The sequence below is a fragment of the Saimiri boliviensis genome, chromosome X (genome assembly GCF_048565385.1).
Source record: "Saimiri boliviensis isolate mSaiBol1 chromosome X, mSaiBol1.pri, whole genome shotgun sequence".
NCBI classification, from domain to species: Eukaryota; Metazoa; Chordata; class Mammalia; order Primates; family Cebidae; genus Saimiri; species Saimiri boliviensis.
Genome location: NC_133470.1, coordinates 23,437,276 through 23,461,633, shown reverse-complemented (window position 1 = coordinate 23,461,633; position 24,358 = coordinate 23,437,276). Strand labels below are relative to the sequence as shown.

At 36.5% G+C, this 24,358-nt stretch overlaps 1 pseudogene; it reads right to left on the bottom strand.

Moving 5' to 3' along the window:
• The window catches only part of LOC101032375 (formin-2-like), a 130,088-nt pseudogene that overhangs the window by 104,689 nt on the left and 1,041 nt on the right, over window positions 1-24,358 (bottom strand).

Here is a 24,358-nt window from a genome sequence, read left to right as displayed (position 1 = left end):
GTGTGTTTGTTTTCAATAGTGTTAAGTGAACAAATATACCTTAGTGAAAGACAACACCTGTAACTCCAAGAATTTCAGAGAATAAAGCATGGTGTTTTCCCTTTAGAAACCCGAAGTATGATGGCCTCTTAAATTTTTCCCCTTGAGAGAGTGCATGTAAACTCCCAAGTGACTTTACATGACCTTAGAAAGCATGATCTAGTCTGAAATATTCATGATAAAGCAACTTTCCTTGATATTAGCTATAGGCTCCATTCTGGGTAATTATGGTCCTAATTTCATCCAATTATTCCTGCTGAGTCCCTCTACAACTGTCCATATCTCCAGGCCCCACATCCCCTGAAACTGATGAAAATCTAACATTAAACTCTGAGGAGCCACAAAGGTTTAGTATTCTATGGTCTTTTCTCTCTTTGCCTCATTTTGTAGATACTTATAATATAGGCTTAAAAAGGCAATGAGACAGCTGGAAAAAGGTTTCTTTCTCTCTGCCTTTATTTAGTGGTTGCTTCGTAAAGCATGAAAATAGCATCATTTTCGTGATTCATCATCTCTTTTCTCTATATTAGCATCAAAAGGAAATAAGATGTCAGTGGATTTATAGCAATGAAAATTTGTGATTGGCAGGACTGTGTGCTCTTTTATTGGATTTGTAAATCCAAAAGTTTTAAATGGGAAGACTATTCATGTATGACAAATCTGTTAAGACTAAAACAAGAATCAGTGAGAGGATCAGGGTGCTGATAAAGACTCTTCTTGACCAGGCTTTAGACAGGCTTCTTCAAGTTGTGTTTTTAACTAGGCCTTGTCCTTCGGCCCTGTTTTTGGCCTGCCTAGTCTAGTTGTATCGAGAATCCTCCTAAGTCACTTTAGTGTGAATCCTCCCACCCTTAATGTGTGATCACTGTGGTCTGCCTTTAGCAAGAAACCTGCTAAGTCACTTTAGCAAGAATACCCCTCCCCTTGATATCTTCTCTTAGTCATTTTTTTATTCAATGAAACCCATGCCAACTCTGCTTTTTAGCTCTTAATTCCTGGCTATCTTTCCTGTATTCCGAGTTGAGCTCAATCTCTCTTCCTTATTGCTTAGTAGTATTTATACCTATCACAATAATCCTCAGTAAAGCCTTTATTACCATTTTAACAAGTGTTGGAATAATTTTTAGCAGTATTAAATAAATGGCTAGTATGTATAAATATTTTAAACTGCCCTAGTGTTTTCTGAAATCAAATCAAAATTATTAAGCTTGCACTTTTTTCTTCTAAAGCATATATGTAAATAATGGTGTAGAAGCACGTGTGGTGAAATCTTCCCAATTTATCCTAATAATATTGCTAATAATATACTATCTAATACCATCTTCCCCATCAGTGCCTTTCTTCACATTGTTTCTTTCTTGAACATTCTTCTTCTCCTCCCTTGTCACATGGCTGACTTTATCTCTGAGACTCTGTCTCAGCTCAGCTATCTCAGTTAAGAGTATTCTGACAAGCTTGTCTAAATAACGCCCACCCTTATTTCCTGTCACTATATTTGAATGGAATTTAAAATAATTATTTGGTTTATATTTACATCCAAATTTAATAGTTGATTGCTTTTTTTCTCATTTCAATGACTTATATTCCCTAATCTATACCCAAATAGCAATAATACTAATCCTACAATTATTTTTTGCTGAATTAATGACCTTTTGACAAATAACTATGAAATTATTATTTTTTATATCTGGGTATAAGTAAGCGAATAAAATATTAACATATTTAGCACTATATTGTGAAAAGTACATATTAGTTCTAGTGGACAACAAACACAAAACCTAAAAGGTATACATGTATGATGTTAGATCCACTAAGCAGACTACAAAGTTCCACAAAGTTTGGGAAGCTTACAGAAACGTGTATGACTAGTATGCTCTTTTAGTCATATGCTAAAATGACTAGAGCTGAGATTTTAAGGGCAGATCATTTTGCTTCAGACTCTTTATACATGGCCTGTTTGTTCAGCTTGCCAGAATCAGTGACTACTCTTCTCCCCTCCATTTCACATATAATGTATTATTCAACCCATCTACAAATGCATCTCTCAATAAGAAATACAGGCATTACTTTTTGATGAACTACAGCTATGTAAATGCCCATCTGTTTCTCTGCCATGCGTCCCACTCATATTTGCAGGCTGCTGTTGACACTACTGCAAAACAAAAATCTTGTGGAAGAGGCATGACACGCAGACCATAAACAACATTTTTTTTCTAGTTTGTTTCCCCTAAGGCTGCCCAGAGAGATTACATAACTAACTGCCCTGATGGCTGGTTCTCACTGATAACAGGAACAGCTTTGTAAAGGCTAAATGAGGTTAGAAATACACAAACATGTACAGTTCAGGAATTAAAAGGAGACCATCATTTTCATTTTTGTCCTTTTATTCTGAATATTCTTATGCTGAAAATAAACGTAGACTAGTCAAGAATAGCATAAAAGACTGCTAGACATTTCAGAAGAAAATAAAACATACAGAATTTTGAGATTTAAAGGAACCAAGCATTCATAAGATGTGATGACTTTCTTATCTGTCCACCCTAAAGGGTGGAGGATGGAACTCAGAATCACTTGTAATGAATTGTCCACATCACTGTGCATGGACTATTTTGATGTGCTTGGTTTATTCAGTTTCTTCTTTATTAAAGTAGCGAAGTGGTTTTAGATGCCTCCTTTTACTTTTGATTATACGGTTAAACCAGTCCATGAGTTCAGTTTTCACATACAACCTCTATCATGTGCAAAGGTTGAAAGGAAAATTGAAATGGAAAAAAATCATTTTAATTTCTTCCACAACCACCATATTTATGTATCAAGTTAAATCACAGCCACCTGAGATCTGAGTTAGTCTATCATAATGAGATATCAATCTCATCTCCGATGTAAATGTATGATGTATACTTTACACTCTAAGCCCTTAAGTGTTTCTAAATGAATTAAAAATTGCTTTTACTGGTACATATTTTTGCAAAAGTCATTCGCCAATAAAAACATATGAAGTAAACCAATGTTTGCTGGTCTTGAACTCCTGAACTCAGGTGATAGTACCAATAAAATACTACCTTTTAATTTATAATGATATTTTAAAAAATGTGTATGAGGTACAAGTGTAATTTTCTTACATGAATAGGTTGTGTAGTGCTTAAGTAGGGTTTTTAGGATATATATCACCTGAATAATGTACATTGTAATATATAATACTTTTTTATTTTTATTTAATTTTGTTCTTCTTTTTTTTTTTAATGGAGTCTCACTCTGTCATGCAGGCTAGAGTGCAGTGGCACCATCTCAGCTCACCGCAACCCTCCACCTCCCGGGTTCAAGCAATTCTCCTGCCTCAGCCTCCCACGTAGCTGGGATTACAGGCACTCGCCACCAGGTCTAGCTAATTTTTGTACTTTTATTAGAGATGGGGTTTCGCCATGTTGACCAGGCTGGTCTCAAACTCCTGACCTCAGGTTGATACACCTGCTTTGGCCTCCCAAAGTGCTGGGATTGCAGGCATGAGCCACCATGCCTGGCCTGATACTCTTTTTTTTTTTTTTAATCAACTTTAACAACTTTTTAATTTTATAGTTTTTATATCTTTTATGTACCTAACATTTTATTTTTTAAAAAAATTTTATTTATTGAATCAAACTAATGATATGGCATTTTGAATTTTGTTTTACTTCTTACTAGTGTCTTTTTCCCCCTTTAAATGGAAAGTACTATTTATAAATAAGATTGGAATGTACATTTCATAAAGTTTTTTTCTAATTTAACCAAGTAAGCTTGACTCTTACTTCCAACTATCATTATCAGTAAAATTATATATATATAAGAATGCAGGCTATTCTGGGGCTCAGAAGACAGGCTTCAAATATAGGGTAATATACAAAACAAGATGGAGAAAGCTTGGTGGTCAGATAAGCAACTAGTTTGTACTGAGAACTACTTGATCATATTATCTAACCTGGTGGTTCTCAAATTCCAACCTCCAGACCAGCATTATCACTCTGATTTAAAGCTTATTAGAAATAAAAATTATTGAGCCACATCCCAGATCTACTAAGTCAAAACTTTGGTGGTGGGACTCAGCAACCCAGGTTTTCACAAACCCACTGGGTCATTCAAATGCAAGCTGAAATTTGAGAACCCTGCTTCCCTAGCCCAGTCATTAGTTTGTTTATTCATTCATCTCTCACATATTTCCGAGTTTCTACTATCTGCTAGGTACTAGCTGAGTAGCAGGAGCAGAAATAAGGATTATGGTATCAAAGCAACCATTTCTTGTGAGCTTATTCTTTGACAAGACATTTTCATAACTAAGACCATTTAGCCTTTATAAAAACCTCATAACGCAGATATTATTTGTATTGGAATATTCAAAATTCCCATTTAAGAGAGCAACAGGAGCACACTGCAGCAACTTGCTTTGTTGAAAAAGTACCTGGCTCGGCCTGAGACAATCCAGGGTGTTTACTCAAAGATAATATATGAATTGCCTCCAAATTTGAAATGAATTTCTGAAAAATAAGCAAGTTAAAGGAAAGTAAATAAAAAGTAAGAGTAATTATATATCAAGTAATTTTCGAGGTGATTCATATTCTGTAATTCATTTAATCACAGCAACCCTCTGGGGAAAGTATTAGCAACCCTCTTAAAAGTTAACTTAAGACTACATGGAAGAGTGGACCTACAACCAACCGAATGGGAAAAAATTTTTGCAACCTACCCATCTGACAAAGGGCTAATATCCAGAATCTATGAAGAACTAAAACAGATATATAAGAAAAAAACGAACTAACTCATTCTAAAGTTAGTGAAGGATATGAACAGATACTTTACAAAAGAAGACATATATGAGGCCAACAAACATATGAAAAAATGTTCATCATCACTGTCATTAGAGAAATACAAATCAAAACCACATTGAGATACCATCTCATGCCAGTTAGAATGGCAATCATTAAAAAATCTGGAGACAACAGATACTGGAGAGGATGTGGAGAAACAGGAATGCTTTTACACTGTTGGTGGGAGTGTAAATTAGTTCAACCATTGTGGAAGACAGTGGGGTGATTTCTCAAGGATCTAGAAATAGAAATTCCATTTGACCCAGCAACCCCATTACTGGATATATACCCAAAGAACTATAAAGCATCCTACAATAAAGACACATGCACAGGTATGTTCACTGCAGCCCGGTGTACAATAGCAAAGCCCTGGAACCAACCAAAATGCCCATCAATCATAGACTGGACAAAGAAAATGTGGCACATATACACCATGGAATGCTATGCAGCCATAAAAAATGATGAGTTCATGTACTTTTTAGGGACTTGGATGAATCTGGAAACCATCATTCTCAGCAAACTGACACAAGAGCAGAAAACCAAACACCACATGTTCTCACTCATAGGTGGGTGATGAACAATGAGAACATGTGGACTCACGGAGAGGAGCATCACACAATGGGGGTAGTGGGGGGGTCTAGGGGAGGGACAGCAGCGGGGGGAGGGTAGGGAGTGACAAAATGGAGAGAAATACTGGATGTAGATACAGGGGGAATAGAGGCAGCAAATCACCTGGTTAAGTATACACCTATGCAGCAACCCTGTATGACCTGCACATGTACCCCAGAACCTAAAGCAAAATTTAAAAAAAATAAAAATAAAAAAAATTACATGGATAACTAATTAAGGTTACTCAATTTCGAAGTGGCAGATAAGAGACTTGAGCCCTGGTCTAAACCCAGAGCACCTACAAATCCTCTGAGGTATGAAAGAATATAATATGGTCAGGAAAATCAAGATGTTAAGAGAGATTGGAGTGCAGGGTCTGTGAAGGGTGAGCTTAGGGCTGACTTTTGATGGGAGTAACTTTTTAGAAACAGATTCAGAAAAGTTTTGATTACTCACGTGATAAGTTCAGATTTTTGTCCTTCCAAGTTAAGATCTTAGTAGAAGTATATACACTATAAAATGGTATGACACCTGTGAATTAGTATAAACTTCTCGGTTCTTGTGTTGGCAAAGTTTTCTAGTAAAGGTTCAGATACTGTATATTTTCTGCTTATCAGGCCATTCAGTCTTCATCACAACTATTCAACTCTGTTTGTAGCACCAAAGTACCCATAGCTAATATGAGTGGTCATGACTGTGTTCCAATAAAAATGTGTTTACAGACACTGAAATTTGAATTCCATATAATTTCCACATGCCACACTAGTATTAATTTTTTTCAACCATGTAAAATATAAAACCCCCCTTTTTTTTAGCTTCCAGAGCATACAAAAGCAAAAAACAGAAGTGTATGCTGGATTTAGGCCCACCCCATTATTTGCTGACCAGCATAGTAGCTCACTACTTCAGAACTCTCACTAACTCAGAGGAAGTTATGAGTCAAGGGGATTAAAACAGGAAAAGAAAAAGAAAAGAGAGATAAAGGGGAAAAAATACCATTCTAAATAATTGAGAGGATGGTCACAATGTTTTGGTGCATTTATTGCTCCAGAAAAAAAATAAACACAACAATCTGCTTCCTACAAACCATTACATACCCTTATGGTCTCTTAGATTTAGAAAATGGCTATCTTTTCAGGTGGAAGCATGGACTTCAAAGCCTAAATCAAAGTGCATTTCAGCCTCACTTGCTCCAGTGACAAGCCCTTTTGGTCATTCTTGCACTATTGTTTATGGCAGCCCTGGATTCTTTATTATTCCATTACCTATCTTTTAACCTCTCATTTATGTTTGTAAATAAACTCTCACATAACAATTCTCCCTTTAGCAGAATATAAAATATTAAGTAAATGACATTTTTATTTTCTGTCTAGCAACAACCATTAGTCATTATCTATGAAGGCTTGGGCCCACTAAATATTAAAGCTATGTCTTCCATCTTTCTTTTACGTTTAGTAACTACTGCATAGTCTTCTCAAGAGAAAAAAAATATACTCAAGTTCTTTTCACTAAGCAGCTACAGAGTGTAATTTGAGGTCAGATTACAGTTAAAAGAGTAAATGCTAGAGAAAGAGTTATAACTAAGAATATTGACATGCTCCAAAAAACCAAGTACAGCAACAACAACAAAAAAGTGAAGTGAAGAAAAGAGTGAATCTGAGAGGAAGAACTCAGCTTCATAATTATGAGCTTAAAGAAGTACTATAATGTAGATGACTAGCAGAGAGAGATTGTTACCTTAAATTATTGCCCATAGTTGCTGCTGGTTATCAAGATACCTTCTGAGCTTTTCCTTGGAATTTTTTTAGACACATCATGTTCAATGAATGTATACACTCTTTACACTTTGAAAGTGTAAAGAAACACTGAAGCCACAAAAAAAAATTAAATTCTTTTATCTTTTACATAACGTTATAATGTTTATTTCTTCAATAAAGCTAAACAATTTTTTTTTTTTTGAGAGGTAGGATCTCTGTCACCCAGGCTGAAGTGCAGTGGCACAATCACAGCTCACTGCAGTCTCAGCCTCCCCAGGCTCAGGTGATCCACCCACCTCAGCGTCACAAATAGCTGGGACCACAGATGTGCGTCACCACACCTGGTTAATTGTTTTTTTTTTAGAGACGGAGTTTTGCCACGTTGCCCAGGCTGGTCTCAAACTCCTGGGCTCAAGCAATCTGCCCACCTCAGCCTCCCAAAGTGCTGGGATTACAGGTGCGAGCCACCATGCTCGGCCCAAAAATGTTTTGATTTTCCTTGCTTCTTCCATTTTGGAGGCTCCATGACTGTATAACAAAAGTAGTCATCTCACATTAGTTCAGAGAAGCATCATGGAATTGCAGGTTCCAGTAGAAATGCTTTCAAATTTTAGTTTCACCATCTCATAAATGTAACTTTGGGCAAATTGCTTATTTTTGTCAAGCAGTAAATTACTTATTTGTAAATTAGGAATCATGATTCTGATTTTATAGCTCTTTTAGGGAGGATTGCAAGTGGATATAATCAAGATAAAGATTAAATTATAAGGTACTGTAATAAAGCTCACAAGAAAAAGTAATTGTTGCAGAAATATACTAAGAACTTTCAAATCATTATGGAAAGAGTAAGCATTTATAAGATACATGAATCTTATTCATTGTTTGAATTATTGATAATGTTTTTCCAGCTCTGATATGTGGCATGCTTGCCATTTATGTGCTTTGGAAACTCAAACACACTTCCATTTGCTTATGAAATTGAATGGCCTTTACAAATGACAAAATATCTTGTATAATATAATTGTATTATAAGACGTGCCAATAGAAGCACTAACAAAGTTTCTATTTAGAAATTTACATTTTTTTTCTTTAACCACTTTTATAACCTAAGTTTAAGTATAGGCAAACGAGATATATTATAAAATAATTTGATATAATACCCTGGACTATATCCTGCCCAGTGCATTTTCTCCCTGGTACCTGAAATTTCACCATGGAAACTGAATTATTGAAATTAAGTTTTTCTCTCTAATGCAGATTACTGGATTTTCCATAAATATAGCACATTTAGGTACAAAAAAACTGAATAAGAGTGATTTTATCAAATTGTTCAGAGGTAGGAGATGGTTAGCTTGAGAATGAAGGGACATAAAAATTAGGAGAGTGAGGCAGAGCTAAAGGAGGGTTTGAACCATAGCTCTAATGTGAATAAACATACTTCATGTGGAATTTAGACTAATTAATCTCTCTTTGCTTTATTTGTAATATGAGAATGGGTATTTCCTACCACATACATTTGTTGTGAAAATTAAATGAGTTAATACATGACTATTTAAAGAGCTTAAGAGCATACCTTCCCATAACAATTGCTCAATAAATGCCATCTGTATGATTATGGATTATGATTATGACATGAATGTCCCACTGGAAACTTAATGCCATCTTAGTAAAAAAAATGTATCACCTTTCCCTCTTAAACTTGCTCTTTCTCCCTTGTCATTATTTCTGACCTCACTCTTTTCTTCATTACTCAAACCTAAAACCTGAGAGTCCTTTGGGGTTCTTTCTATACTCATATTCTCCATATCTAATCAGTCATGATATTTGTGAATTCTGTGATTCACACACACACACACACACATGCAACATTCCATCTTCGTTCTTTTTAGTATGCTCTTTGTTCTTCTTGGAATATCCACATGAGCTTATTTTACCCGAATACTTCTTAGCAAAAGTATCATCTTTACTCCACAGCCTTCCTGGATTCCTCCAGCAAATGTTTGTCAATCAATCATCATAACCTTTTATAAATAAGGCTCTTTCTCTTCACCCCCATTTCATGTGGGTAAGATTATGAGTCAGTAAATCATCATTTCTTATCTTGATTTTCACAATTACTTTATATCTAGTCTGGTTGCCTTGAGACTTGGACCCTTTCTCTGGTAACTGGCAGCCAGGATGGTTCCTGATGATTATCATCTCTTTTATGCATGCTTTTGTGAAGGCTACTCCTACACAGAATCAGACTTGTTGTTTACCAATAGAATATGGTGGAAGTGATAGTGTGTGACTTCTTAGGCTGGGTTGTAAGGCATTATAGCTTCTGCCTTGGTCCCTTGGCCTATAGGCATGATGTTGTAAGGATACACACAGTATTATGGAGAACGACTTAAGGAGAAACTGAGATCCATAGGCAACAGCCAGAAAGAATTTGCCAGTCATGTGACAGTGTCATCTAAATTTGTCTTTTCTAGTCTACATCAAGCCTTCAGATGAGTTCAGCACCAATCAACATTCTGAATGTAACCACATGAGCATCCTGAGTCAGGTCCACTGAGTCAAGCTACTCTGGAATTCCTAATCACAAACTGTGAGTGATAAACCATTACTGATTTTTCAAGCTACTGTGTTTGGGGGTGATTTGTTATGCAATATCTTTCTTGGGACCACTAAACCAACAGACTAAATCTGAAAACACAAACTCAGTCATGTTGCCTCTGTGTAAACCTTCAATATGCCCTATTTGCCTACCAAATGAAAATCAAAAATTTTAGAAATTATGAGGTCTTTAAGGATTTCCTCCTGTATATTTGCTCTTTCTTATCTCCATACAATTTATATTCCACACACACATGCATACACACACACACACACACACACACACACACACACACACACACACAAAGTATTCCAACGTCATCCTTTTGAACATGTTATTTTTTTCTCTTTGGAATACACACATGAGCTTATTCTACCTGAGTATTTCTTGAACAAAGTACCATCTTTATTCTACAACCTTTCTGGATTTCCCCAGGCAGATGTCCTTTAAGCTATCATTATACCCTCAGTATTCCCTAAAACAGTAATTACCATATTTAAAGTAATTTGCTTGTATTTGTTAACACCATAAATCCTCCTACCATTAAACTGTAAAGTACTTTAAGGTCATACCTAACACTTAATAGGTATCAATAAATAATTGCTGAATAGTTGAAATTTTAAATAAATTGTTTCTGATAAAAAGTTTTATTGAAGGACTATCCTAAATTCCTCTTGGGACATGTTACCTACTTACTTGAATTAACTCTTTGGTTTCAGTAATGTATATCTCCACATGAGAATAATTTTCTGTGTTTAAGACTATGATGAACAAAGACCTTGATGTTGGCCTCATTAACCTTTGGGTTCTAACAAATTTTCATTTAACAATATTATATACCAATTTATGATCATATTACAGTTTCATTTGTTTATTTTATAATATTGTCATGGTTTGGAAGTTCTCATTAGTATATTACATTTGATTGTCCCTTTGGAACTTCCAAATTTTGATTGTGGGAGAGTTTTTGTAAAGTTTCACATCTAATTTTCTTGGTAGTCAATTTGTAAGCTTGAAAAAGTAATGTTACCCAGAATATAAATCTCTTTCAGTTTATTACACTTAATGGTTTAAGATATTTAATCTTCTGTAATGTGTATGACATGAAAAAAATTGTCATGATAATTATGTACAGCAAAACTTCCTAAGAAAAGTTAACTTGTGAAAGGAAAATATTTTAAAGAACAATAGCATTCATATGAAAAAAGAAGTTCATTAGAAAATAAGTTGTTTCCAGATTAAATTAACATTATTTTTGTCAGCTGCCAAGTAGATATCTTAAATTAACAGAAAAAATTCATCTGTTTCAGTCAAGATATGAAAACATTACATATCTCTCCTTTAAAGACACTAAACTTCTTAGAAGTTTAACTTCCTCATTAACACACTGCTTTTCATTAATATGTCAATGAAAGTATATGAATGAAAGTGTTTTTTCATGTAGGCAAATAATATTTACTGGTTTTCAGCAGATGGAAGCAATACAAGTACTAGAAAAAAAAGAGGTTGAGGGGTGGAATGGTTTTGTACATAGTATAGAACAAACAGAATTTTCTTCAAAATGCTGAGACATTAGTACACATGTCTTATGAGCTCTCAGAACACTAATTAAATTCTAGGTAATAAAGAATTGCAATAGAAAAATATTATCTTCTGTAATTGCCATTTATTTCAGATTTCTTGCTATGTGTGATTATCTGCTAATTTTATCTGCAAAACAGCCAGAGATCAATTCATTACTAAATTTTTCAAAATATGTGAGTGAAAATCCAGGATTAATGAAAGCTATTGCTATAAAGTTTGCATATCTAAAAGCAAGATTATGTTTCTAAATCACATGAAAAGAAAGTCATTGAAAATATTTTTAAAAATCATTAAACGATTCTAAATTAGCTATTTTCAGGTTAAGGAAAAATTACATAGCAGAACTTACAGCATCCAAAAATATAATTATTTTCATATTACTTTCACATATTAATATATTTAACAATTTAGTTTCCTCATTAAATCAAGCAGAACAGTAAACGTTTAGCAAATAAAGTATACCTGTTACTATATCGCTAATCTGTATTCAGAGCCCTTACAAAACAGAAAGTTGAAATAGCATCATTGTAACAACTCTGCCTCATTTAATTATTTTCCTGTACTTCGGGCTATTCAGGATGCTTATAACTTGTCAAAAGTCAACCTCTGGCTGTAAACTTTAGAATAACCTACTGAATACAAATTCATTATGTAGTTATCTATAATTCCACTTTGACTACTATAGAAATACTAGAAATACTCAAGGAAACTTAGCTGTTATCTCAGTCCATTTTTGCTTCTGTAAGAGAATATCTGAGACTAGGTAATTTATATTGAACAGTGATATGGTTTGACTCTGTGTCTCCACCCAAGTATTACCTTGAGTTATAATAATTCCCAAGTGCCAAGGTTGGGACCAGGGGGAGACAATTGAATCATGGGGGCAGTCTCCCTCATACTGTTCTCATGATAGTGAGTGAGTTATCATGAGATCTGATGGTTTTATGAAGGGTTTCCCCCTTTGCTGAACTCTCATTCTATTTCCTGCTGCCCTGTGAATAGGTGCCTTCTACCATGATTGTAAGTTTCCTGAGGCCTCCCCACTCATGTGGAACTGTGAGCCAATTAAACCTCTTTTCTTTATCCATTACCCAGTCTCAAGTATTTCTTCATAGCAGCATGAGAATGGACTAATATAAACAGAAATTAATTGGCTCACTGTTACGGAGACTGGGAAGTCCAAGAAGTAAGAGCTGGCATCTGGTAAAGGTCTTCTTACTGTGTCATTCCATGGCAGAAGGCAGAAGGGCAAGAGAGAGGAAGAAAGAGAGCCCATACCCAGGAGCCATTTTTTAAAATAGTGGAGCCCTCATGGCCTAATCACCTCTTAAAGCCCCCATCTCTTAATACTGTTACAATGCCAATTACATTTCAACTTGAGTTTTGGATGGAACAAACATTCAACCCATATTATTCTGCCCCTGGCCCCCTAAAATTTATGTTTTTCTCACACAAAAAAATGCATTCATTTCATCTCAATAGCCCCAAAAGTCTCAACTCATTCTAATATCAACTCAAAAGTCCATAGTCCAGAGTATCATCTAAATCAGATACAGTTGAGACTCAAGGTATAAGTCATCCTGAGAATAACTTCCCTCCAGCTATGAGTCTATGAAATTAAAAAAAATTACATGATTATAAAATACAATGGTGGAACAGGTATAACATAAACATTTCCATTCCAAAGGGAGAAATAGGAAAGAATAAATGAGTAACAAGTCCCAAGTGAGTCTAAAACCCCAAAGGGCAAACAGTACTAAATCCTGAGCCTTGAGAAGAATCTTTGACTCCATGTCCCACCTATATACACTGAAGTGCGGGTTGGGCACCCAAGACCTCAGGCAGCCTTACTCCTATGGCTTTGTAGGGCTCAGCCCATGCAACAGCTCTCACAGGTTGGTGTATGTTGACCGGGGATGTCCCTGGCTAGTGTTGTACACTGGTAGCTTTATAGTTGTGGGGTTTCAGGTGTGGCTCCACTCCCATGGCTGCACTAGGCATTGCCCTAGTGGGGACATAGTGCAGCAGTCTCACTCCCATAGTTTTGATCTGCATTGCCCTAGTGGGAACTTTCTGCAGTGGCTCGATATCAGTGAAAAGTTTCTGCCTGGACCCTTCAAGCTGTCCATGACATACTTTGAAATCTAGGTGGAGAAAGCCATGCCTCCACAGCTGTTGCACTCTGTACATCTGCAGAATTTACACCACATGGATGCCACCAAGATTTATGGCAGGTACCTTCCAGAGTGGCAGGTCAAACCACCCCTGAGTCTTCTTGTGCCATGGCTGGAGCAGACAGGGAGTGCTGCACTGGAGTGCAAGAAGCAGACACTTAAGGCTGCACAGGAGAGTAAATACTTAGGTCTCATAGGTACTCTAGGCCTCTCTTTTGGCATATATTTCTCTACCCCAAGCTTTGGTACTCTGGGCTTGAGATGAGAGGGGCAGTACTGGTATTCTCAAATGCCTTCAGTGCTATTCTTTCATTGGTGAATAGCCCAATGAATAGCCTGTGGCTTTATTCTACTCATACTAATCTCCTTATCCAAGAGTTCCTTGGCCACAGCCTTGGTTTACTCTTTTGAAAATGCTCTTTCATTCTCTACCACAGGGCCAGGCCAAGAATCCTTCAAATTTCCAAGTTCTGTTTCCCTTTTAATTACATATTCTGTCTTTAAATTATTTCTTTCTTCTCACATTTTACTATAAGCAGTTGAAAGAAGCCATGAAGCATCCTGAAGGTTTTGCTGCTTCAGGCCCAATACTTCTTCTGCCCAATATCCTTATTTATTTCTCTTAAATTCTGCCTTCCACAAAGCTCTTGGGCATGGACACAATTGCACCAAGTTTCTTGCCACTTTATAAAAAGGATGGTTTTTACTCTAGTTTCTAATACCTTCATCCTCATTTCTGTCTGAGACCTCTTCAGAATTGACTTTACGACCCATATTTCTACTAACATTCTGATCATGACCACTTAAGTAATCTCTAAGAAAGTTCAGGCATTTCCTTCAGTACTTTTTCTGATACCTCACCAGAATTGTCCTTAATGCTCCATTTTTGGCAATCTAGGCTTTCTTTACCCTGCTCATTCAAACTCTTCCAGTCTCTATACATTACCCAGTTTCAAAGCTGCTTCCACATTTTTAGGTATTTGTGATAGCAACAGCCATACTTTTCATCACTAATTTTCTGTCTTAGTCCATTTTCACTGCTGTAACAGAATACCTGAGATTGAGTAATCTATAATGAACAGAAATGTATTGGCTCACAGTTTTGGAGGCTGGAAAGTCCAAGATCAAGGGGGCAGTATCTTTCAAGGGCCTTCTTTTTGTGTCACCCATGGCAGAAAGCCACAAGAGGGGAGGACCAAGAGCCCACTTCTAGAAGCCCTTTTTATAATATAAGTCACTAAACCCACCCAGGAGGGTGAAGCCCTCAGGGCCTAATCACCTGGTAAGGGCCTTACCTTTTAATACTGTTACAGTGGCAATTAAATTTCAACATGACTTTTGAAGGGGAAAAATGTTCAAACCATAAAGGCTGTCATGAAGTACAGAATGTTAAATGGCTAAAACATAGTTAAAAACAGGATCAGTTGCAAAAACGTAAATTGTAGACATTTGCTAATTATCCATTTGCTTTCGGACTACTTGAAAAATATACAAAATATCATGAGGAAATTGATCTCTCTTGTTAACTTATGCATTGCAAATGCCCACAACAGTGCCTGGTACCTAACTGATACCTAATAAATATTTGATGAATTAATCGAATTGGGGTGAGCAGACAATTACTTATATCTATCTTGGTTGCTTTTTAGTCAATGGCTTAGGGATTGTATGGCAATGGTTTAAATGACGAAATATTGAACAAGAGGCATACTTTAAAAGGGAAAATTCATGTTCTAATGTTGAATGAGAGAATTTTTATTTAAATTGGTTTAGACATGAAAAAATAGTTGTGTTTCTGCTATGTGCCAGGCAAACCCATGAGCCTATAATTTCCAAAAGATGCAATCCAGAATTAGGTTATGGTAATATCTCTAAAAATGACTACAACCAGAGTCTGAATAAACTTTATTGGATGGCTATATCCAAATATTTAACTGACTAGGAGCCAGCTCTTTCTTATTTAAGCCTAGTTCTCTCTTAATTGCACTGTATTTGCCTAAGAATTATGAATGAGATGTTTTAGAAACCTGGTTGGTGTATGTACCCTGACCTCTGTGAGGATATATATTACAGAAATGAATGTATGGTTGAGTCAATATCTCTAGATATCTAAATTCAGACACAGTCAAGAAGAAATGCTAAAAATCTAACTTTAGAGGACTTCAGCTCCCAGTGAAAGTGCAGAGGGTGAGTGGACGCTGCATTTCCAGACGAACTCTTATTGCCCACAGACCAGGAGATACCCAGGCAGAGGGGTCGCCAGCATCGCAGTCCCAGCCGGTGCGGCTGTTTTGGCCCCCGCGGGGCTGATTCCGCCCGCGCGGCTGCTGTGACCACGCCCTGTTGCTGCGGTTCTCCGTACAAAAGCCACTGATCTGGGAGCCCTCTTAGCTGGCGAGCAGAGCCCTGAGACGGCAGAGTTGCCCATTCATCTGAAATAGCGAGTCAGGCCAGGAGATTCCTAGGCAAAAAATCCGCCAGGAGCCGGCGCCGCAGTTCGAGCCGACTCTGTGAGTCGCAGCACGGGAGATCCCGGCGCCTTTTCAACAAGCGACTGGAACGTGCGGTTGTTCAACTTAAAAGACTCTGAGTCAGGGAGCCAGGTGATCAGGCTCGGTTGGTCCCACCCCTCCACCCCCAACAACAACAAAAACAAAAACAGTAATTGGAAACCCTCTGGGTTGAGCCCTTCAAACCAAGCACAGCTGAACCTGGACGGTCCGGCTCCGTGGGGGAGGGGCTTCCGCCATTACTGAGACTCTCCACCTCTAGGGAGGCAGGCTGCCGTTGCCGAGGCAACCCGCCGTTGCCGAGGCAACCTGCCACAACAGAGAGAATCCGCCATAACAGAGGCGGGGCCACCGTTGCCGAGACAGTTCTAACTACGCCCATATAAAAAGGACTACAGGGAAGAGCTCAGGGCAGCTGGGCAGAGCCCACAGCAGCTCAGCAAAGCCCCTGCGGGCAGGCAGTGGCTAGGCCTGCTGCTAGCTGGGCGGGTCAGACCTGAAAGAAAAATCAAAAAAGGCAGTAGTGCAACGGAAACTCATAAAGCTCCAACTCCCTGGGACAGAGACAGACAACAGGTGGATAAACCCACAAAAATGGGAAGAAACCAGCGCAAAAAGGATGAAAACTCCCGAAACCAGAACACCTCTCCTCCTAAAAGGGATCACAACTCCTCACCAGCAAGGGAACCAGACCGGATGGAGGAGGGTGATGAAATGACAGAATCAGACTTCAGAAGGTGGGTAGTAAGAAACTACAGTGAGCTAAAAGAACATGTTCTAACCGAACGCAAAGAAAAGAGGAACCTTGAAAAAAGATTGGACGAACTGCTGACGAGAATGGACAGCATAGAGAGGAGTATAAGTGAATTGATGGAGCTGAAAAACGCAACATGAGAACTTCGTGAAGCATGCACAAGCTTCAACAGCCGAATTGAACAAGCAGAAGAAAGGATATCAGAGGTCGAAGATCAACTCAATGAAATAAAAAGAGAAGGCAAGAACAGAGAAAAAAGCACAAAAAGGAATGAACAAAATCTTCAAGAAATGTGGGACTATGTGAAAAGACCTAATCTACGTCTGATAGGTGTACCTGAATGTGATGAAGAGAATGAATCCAAGCTGGAAAATACTCTTCAGGATATTATCCAGGAAAACTTCCCCAACCTAGCAAGGCAGACCAATATTCAAATCCAGGAAATACAGAGAACACCACAAAGATATTCCTCAAGAAGAGCAACCCCAAGGCACATAATCGTCAGATTCACCAGGGTTGAAATGAAAGAGAAAATGCTAAGGGCAGCCAGAGAGAAAGGTCGGGTTACCCACAAAGGGAAGCCCATTAGACTCACAGCAGATCTCTCAGCAGAAACCCTACAAGCCAGAAGAGATTGGGGGCCAATATTCAACATCCTTAAAGAAAAGAGCTTTCAGCCCAGAATCTCCTATCCAGCCAAACTAAGCTTCATAAGTGAAGGAAAAATAAAATCCTTTGTGAACAAGCAAGCACTCAGAGATTTCATCACCACCAAACCTGCCCTACAAGAACTCCTGAAAGAGGCTCTACACATATAAAGGAACGACCAGTACCAGCCACTCCAAAAACACACCAAATGGTAAAAGAGCATCAACACAATCAAGAATCTGCATCAACTAACCAACAAAACAGCCAGGTAGCATCAAAAGGACAGCATCAAATTCGCACATAACAATACTATCCCTAAATGTCAATGGACTAAATGCCCCAATCAAAAGACACAGACTGGCAAATTGGATAAAAAGCCAAAACCCATCAGTGTGCTGTATCCAGGAAACCCATCTTACATGCAAGGATACACAAAGGCTCAAAATAAAGGGATGGAAGAAGATCTACCAAGCAAATGGAGAGCAAAAAAAGGCAGGAGTTGCAATTCTCATCTCTGATAAAATAGACTTTAAAGCAACAAAGATCAAAAGAGACAAAGAAGGACATTACATAATGGTAAAAGGATCAATTCAACAAGAAGAGCTAACGATCCTAAATATATACGCACCCAATACAGGAGCACCCAGATACATAAGGCAAGTTCTTAATGACTTACAAAGAGACTTAGACTCCCACACAATAAGAGTGGGAGACTTTAACACCCCATTGTCAATATTAGACAGATCAACCAGACAGAAAGTCAACAAGATATCCAGGACCTGAATACAGACTTGGAACAAGCAAACCTAATAGACATTTACAGAACTCTCCACCTCAAATCCACAGAATATACATTCTTCTCAGCACCACATCACACCTACACAGTTGGTGGGAATGTAAATTAATTCAACCATTGTGGAAGACAGTGTGGCCATTCCTCAAGGACCTAAAAATAGAAACCCCATTTGACCCAGCAATCCCATTACTGGGTATATATCCAAAGGATTATAAATCATTCTACTACAAGGACACGTGCACACGAATGATCATTGCAGCACTGTTTACAATAGCAAAGACCTGGAACCAACCCAAATGCCCAACGATGATAGACTGGATAGGGAAAATGTGGTACATATACACCATGGAATATTACGCAGCCATCAAAAATGATGAGTTCACGTCCTTTGTAGGGCCATGGATGAACCTGGAAACCATCATTCTCAGCAAACTGACACAAGAGCAGAAAATCAAACACCATATATTCTCACTCATAGGTGGGTGTTGAACAATGAGAACACATGGACACAGGGAGGGGAGCACTACACACTGGGGTCCGTTGTGGGGAAATGGGGGAGGGGTGGGGGGTGGGGAGGTGGGAAGAGATAGCATGGGGAGAAATGACAGATACAGGTGAGGGGACGGAAGGCAGCAAACCACACTGCCATGTGTGTACCTATGCAACAATCTTGCATGTTCATCACATGTACCCCAAAACCTAAAATGCAATAAAAAAAAAAATCTAACTTTAGTATCCTTCAACTGTTTTTTGTAGAGGCACCTTGAAAAGTTTTCCCTGAATCAAATAAAGTCCAAAAGTCCTATATTCTATCTCAAAGTATAGCAAAGCTGAGCCGGGGTTGTGGTGGAATTAATATTGCACAGAATCCCTCTAGTCATTGAGAATTCAATAAATTAATTTGCACCTAGCTGATTCAGCCTGTCTGTCTCTTCTGTGGACACATTAAAGGTCCTGAGAAAGAGCTACCTGAAGTTATATGCAAAAGGTTGGGACAAAAAATACCATTGTAGGTTGGTTGCTCTTGTTCAGTTTTCCAGAAGGGTAAAGGAAATTCATACTTACAGGCACCACTTCCTTCCATCCTTCAGGTTTCCATAATCATGTCCAAAAGACTTAACCTAGACACTCATCTGTCCTCTTGGGAATTTCTCTAATGAAGAATGATCATAACAACCATTCTTATTTGTTTACTTTTATCAAGAGGGTTAAATTACTTTCTAGAAAGAACCCTAGGCTAAAAACAATGATTATTATATTCACATAGGTAATTTTAGAGTTCCTTAAATCTTGCTAATTGACAGAGGCACTGACAATACCATGGACCTTGAAACTCTCAGCTCCGTTTAGTGTTCCAAAAAATAAAGTGACATGTCACTGGTCTGTATCGACCAATCACACAATCTTTACTACCTTGTGATTATCAGTTTGAGATAGATTCACATAAAGGCGCAACTCCAAAATTCTCTTTCCTTCTGGCTTTATTTGACAGGAAAATTGATGACATTTTATTCACCTTGACATTTAGTTATTCTAGATATTGCTCCCAAAGCTGCAATCTTCTATCTAGATTGCCTTCCTCATACATATATTCTATCATCATCCTTATCAATATTTGTTCTCTTTACTGACCTTGCCCTTTCCAGACTGAGATTACTTATTCTTTGTTCTCAGTACAGATTTAGCTAAAAATTCAGCTTTAGTTGAGAATATTTAAAATTAACATAAATATTCATAGGGGAGCAATGAACCAGTTAAAGTATTTCCACTGTTTATTTGCAAACAATAATCAGTTTATATACTTTTGTGTTTTAGAGATATAAGAGAAAGGAGATGTTCAAATGAGCTGGTACCCAAAATGTGTGTATACAATTGTATGTATTCCCACATGTATTTTTAAAGTCACTTGTGTAAAAAAAATTATAACAATAAATTTTTGAGGATTATTTCATATTTACAGTTTATATCAGCTTGCTCTGGTTTAGGCATTAAAAGACTTGTGAAAATAGACTGAAATATCTGCTCAATTATCAGAAACTCTATCAAAATGTTCCAAAGCCAAGTTTTCAAGGAATCATAAATATTTATTATGTTTCTTCTAACCTTTGTAAACAAGTAAATAGGGCTTTGCCAGCACATCTAAAGAATTTGGGATATTGCTGCATTCAAAACATGAATGGGCTCATCCATTGAAAATTGCATTTTTTAGTATTTGTTTTAGAAATGGAAACTCTCACTTGGCAACATTCAGGGAGCACACATTTAACAAGCTAATATGCACAAGTAATACTGTTGCAAAGAAAAGTAAAACCCAAATGTTCATATCTTCTTGTACAATAAAGATTTTTATACAAGATGCTGTATTCTCTTCCTTTGCTGCTCTAACAAAGAGCTGAGCCTGAGGGTACATTGCCTGTGCTCATTCTTCAGAATCTTTAGTGTCCGATTTTTGTTGACGAATTGAATTTATTTTAATTCATTTCAGCAGTTTGGTAGCTGATCTATCTCTAAAATTTTTAAGGATTTCCTTTATGAATAATTCAAACCTTTTCTGGTTATAAAATTCCATCTTTGGCACTCTCCACAGCCAACTGTTTCTTTCAAGTATCAGATTCTAATCTATGAGTTTGTATCATGGGTCTGACATCTGGGGGAAAAATAAAACCCAAGATTTGTTTTAAACAACCTTTTATTTTCTCTTCAGCCGGTGCTAGGATTTGCTTTTTATTGTTCATCAGAAAGTAAAGCCGTTGATATTATCTCCAGATTCTGTATTCTGGGCTTCTTTTTGTAGGCTGACGTTTAAAAAAAGGACAAAACAGGAACAGAGAGCTGTAAATAAATTACTTAGGATTGAGAACATCTGCAAAATTTGTATGATAAGAATATATTTATATTTTTGTCCCATGTAGAGAATGAACTGCTAATTTTAACAAATACTATTCTATTTTAAAATGTATTTGGAAAATTAATTTTGCATAGATAAGATGCATTTCTTACGCTTAAGCACACTTTTTATTTTTAAATATTTTATTTTTAAACATTACTTTAAAGGTATTATTCAGATGAACATTGGAACTTAGGTAAAATTTTCAAATTTGATATTTAAGTGATCCTCAGTGTATTTTTTGAATTAGAGTATGCACCACTGACTTTTAAAAAATAGTGTGCATAAATTGTTCAGTATTTATATTTCACTTGAATGAATACATGTAAAAGTCATTCCTTTTTAAAATGATATATATAATAGTTTAACTTTTATCAGCTTCTTTTAATGTTGGCTTCATGTCTAATTTAAAAGAATTTTGTTTCAATTTACTTAAAAAATAAATTTAAAAAGTTTTCAATTGCATGCTTCATACATTCTTCTGTTTTTCCCATTTAATTCTTGTCACATAGACTAAGATATATCTTTAACCCATGAGGGAGATCAATATGGATCCAGGTTTCAAAGGAATTATGGGACAACATGTTATATAATAGTACTGTCACTGTTAAACCTGCTAGGGGTCACTGTGTGTAGAATGGTCTTACTTACCTTAATTTTGCCTTTAACTGTTCATCAAAATTCCCTACATTTGTGTACCACTGAGAATAGGATACGGTTAGTAAAGAGACCTGATGTATACTGTGTTTTATGCTAGGATCATTTGTTTCTATTATTGTAATATACATCTTGTTCAGTTCTACTTTAAAATACAAGGGATTCCAATTATGAAGAGTGCAAATGTTTTCCAAGTAGATTTATTAAAGGTAAGGCAATTAAGGCTAAAAGATACCTGAAAATACATTGTTTTCATTCTTATTTTGGACAAGAGAATTTTTTGTTTTGTTTTGGGTTTTAGCACTCTGGTGACTATTTTACTTGATTCCATTTTTTTCACTGCTATATATAAAACAGAACAGATTTACTTTCTCTGTACACAACTCAAATGCTCTTCTTTCCAGAATATCATTCTTAATGAAAGCGAAGTTTTTGTGGCATGTTTGTAGAATGCAGTAAAGAAAATCATCCATAGCATTAAGAGGTAATCATCATTGCTGGTCATCTCTTGAGCCCCTCTAGATTAGTTCCTAATAGTATTCTACATCGAATACTCCTTTATGATATATATTATGCTAAGAAAGTATACAGGGGTCCCCAAAGTGTTAATATGTTGTATATGTGTGTGTCTATGTTTTGTGTGTCAAACATTACAAAATCTATTTTCCCCAGTGGAAAATAAAACAAAATAAACAAACTCAAAACAATCCAAAACAAAGCAAGCAAATCTTTTGTGACATTTTAGTTAGGGACAAAGAGTTGGGCTTAAGGAGAAATCTGTGTGGTGTTAATTCACACAGTATACTAACTTCACTACCTGGGGAAATAAAATCATATTTTCAGGAGACAAAATCAGCCAATTGAGGCAGCACTTGGAGTGAGAAAATCAAACACTTACATGGGTATAATTTCTGTCAGCCAATAAAAAAGTGAGGCACTTAATTATCTTATTTAATTATCCTCACATCAGAATTTTTTAAAAATTAAAAACATAATTTTACCTTTTCTTTCAAATAACTGGTAGTATGTTTTGCCTTCTCTCACCGTATCTCCTTGTGATAATATTTCCCAACTTCCCCAGTGTTCATAGAGGTGAGATCAATGATGAAAAGCATGCATGGGTTGTGGAGTTAGAGTGTGTGGGCATGTGTTGAAGTAGATGTTGAGTGGCACTGGTCAAGATTCACACACTCAGAAAGCCTCAACCTTAGTGTTATCTATAAAAGAGGAAAAAGTTGCATTCCTCTCATGTTTTGTTTTGTATCTCCGAGAATTACCTGGGATAACGTATGTAAAACACTCTAAACTCTTGAACATAAAGCAAGTGTGCAGTATCTGTGGGCTATTATTATTGACACCTTTTTAAAACATTATTTTGGTGTTGCAAGTCTAAAAGGCTTCTTCTCCACATGCACTTATGTTATATGAACTATTTGTTGCTCAAGGAAAAAAGATTAGAATTGTTAAACAGCCTCTACTAGCAGCATTTTTTTAAAAAAAAACATAAGGTTTACTAAATGACAGGAGAGCTTGCATTGCTGGTTCCCTTTGGGCATTAGGAATTAACTAAAATTCTTGGTAAATTTTTCTTATTTGATGTGAACTATTAATTAAAGTATTAGCTCATTTTGGAAGACAATTTCAAGCATCTGGGATGGTCAAATTAGGAAAACCTTTTTTTTTTTTTTTTTCCTAGTTGTTTTGTAGCTAGAGAGATATTGCTATGGGGAAGTTCTAAATCCCTCTTCTGCCAATAATTAGATGATTGTAAACAAGATAATTAGTATTTGCTGTCTTTTCTACAGCATTGGAAGCAAAATGAATGTGAAAAAACAAAGATGTTTCTACCTTTTTGTCCTTCACATCATGTTGCATTTGTGAGAAATTGGAACAACTAATAGTGAATTCAAAAACCAATGCTAAATAAAACATAATTAAATGGTTGGATACAAAATTTAAGTCATGTCTCTGGATAAATTAAATTTGAATCCATTGTTTGATAAAGATACATTAACTCTATTCTAATCCTGTAAATCTAACCAACATCTACTTGGCCAACTCCCTTCCTTTAGTATTATGTTTAATTAACCAGAAGAATCATAAAAGTATTCTTGTGATTTTCTTTCAGATAAGATAATGAGCAATATGCTCTGTCTGCAAAAAGTGAGCAGGTCTAGTGTGACAAAAAAGACATTTTGCAGTCTATTTTGTTACAGTACAAGTATGGTTCCAATGATTGATTTTCTTGATTGTTTCTATTTATAAACACAAGATAACATATAGTTGCATTTTTTGTCCATATTGTTGAAACTGAAAATTTAATTAGTATTTACATCTTATTTATTCTGCTCCCTTTAATAACTTGGATAAAAATATACATATTAGACATTTGCTATGCGGCAGATATAGGTACTGGGGACTCAAAAATGAAAAGGAAGACGTTTCCATTCTACAGGTGACTGCTGTCTAGACTAGGAGTCAGATTTTGATTGATTAAATGGTCTAC